This window comes from Cynara cardunculus (genome assembly GCF_001531365.2).
Source record: "Cynara cardunculus var. scolymus isolate 2C chromosome LG 16, CcrdV1, whole genome shotgun sequence".
Classification (NCBI taxonomy): Eukaryota; Viridiplantae; Streptophyta; class Magnoliopsida; order Asterales; family Asteraceae; genus Cynara; species Cynara cardunculus.
Window position 1 is genome coordinate 14,796,685 of NC_037543.1, and position 1,608 is coordinate 14,798,292.

Genomic DNA, 1,608 nt, shown 5'->3' on the forward strand with positions numbered 1-1,608 from the left:
TTTTTAAAACTCTTCTATATTGATCCCCTCTTTGGTTTTCCTGCAATCACTGAGACAGAAGCAGTGTTAGATTGAGGCCATTTTCTCAATTATTGCCAAGTGTAAATTGGTCTTTGAGTTGCAGAGGAAGAGCATTGAAAGTTACTTTGTCTTTGATTTTCCTTCTTTCTTTTCTCAAGATCAATATTTGTTTCTACACATGTGTAGGACTTTCTTCATGATCTGAGGCATATTCATGCGTAGACGTATCATTTTCAGAGAGCTCTATGACAAACACCTTTTTATAAAGAGACTCATTTTCAGAAGGCTCTGTGATGTGTTTTGGAAAAAATTCAAGAGCCTCTGAGGATAACTTTCTCTCAAGAGGATGAATAGTACACACAAAAGCACAGTTTATTTGAGTTTCTGGTTGTCCAAACTTAAAAATTCCTATCTGACTCTGTCTCATAAATCTCCTTGGAATGGAATCATTCTTTTTAGAAGGTGAGAAAGAGTCAATATAGTCTTCAAAAGCAACATTTTCCATTGTTAAACAAGTTTCTGTGTCTGGAGCAACCAACAGCCTTCTTCTTTTGAAAATTGACTTTGTGTTAGGAATATTAATTTTAAGATTCTTTGAGGATCTAAAGGTACTCTCAAGAGTTTTGCTGGATTTAAAACCAGGTTTGTTCTCAAATTCTGAGAACCCCAGACCTCTTCTGCCCATATTAACTTTTATCTTTTTATAAACATTTTGAGCCTCTTGAAACTTTCTAATTTTGAGCTCTCTGTCAAGAACATCTTGGTGCAAAAATTCTCTTTCTTTTTGGAAGAATTCTTTGACAGAAGTAACATTGCATTTCTCATGCTCCAACTTCCTTATCTCCTCAACCTTGTTTTTCAACTCCTTTTGAATTTCGGCAACCTTTCTTTTGAAGATTTTTCCAAATTTACATAATTTGTTTGAGCTTCTTCGAACATTTTAAAAAATCTATTTCCTTCCTCTGTGAGAAGAATGACTTCTTTTTCACAAAGAGAAAGTTTTTCTTTTAGCTTGTAATGTTCCAAATAATACGAATCAAGATTATCAATGATCTCTGTGTATAGATCAATTGATTCAGAAGAGTAGGAAGTAGAAACCTCTTGGTCATTTGATTCAGAGGAGTCAGAGTCGATCTTTACCATTCCACAGAAGAACTCATCCTCTGTGTCTGAGTCTTCCCAAGCAAGAAGACCCTTCTGATCATCTTCGTCAGAGGATTCATCAGTTACTAACTCACTAGATTGAGCTAGTAGAGACTTATGTTGATAATAGTCAGTCTTCTTTTTGTAGAAGGCTGCATCTCTTGGACCCCTCTGAGGAGCCTTAGGCCCTTTTGACCAACAATTTGCAGCAAAGTGGCCTGGCTTGCCACATCTAAAGCATCCTTCTCTCGTCTCTTCCTTCTTCTGCTCCTCTACCTTCTATGAAGGCTTCTGCTCCTTCTCACTTGCATCAGATCTACCACCCTCTGTGATGTTTGTTCTGTTGACATTCTTGTACTCCTTCTTTTCACCACTCTTTCTATATTCTCTGGTGATCAAAGCCAGAGTCTTCATCATCTCTTTCATCGTGACTTCTTCTTCAGA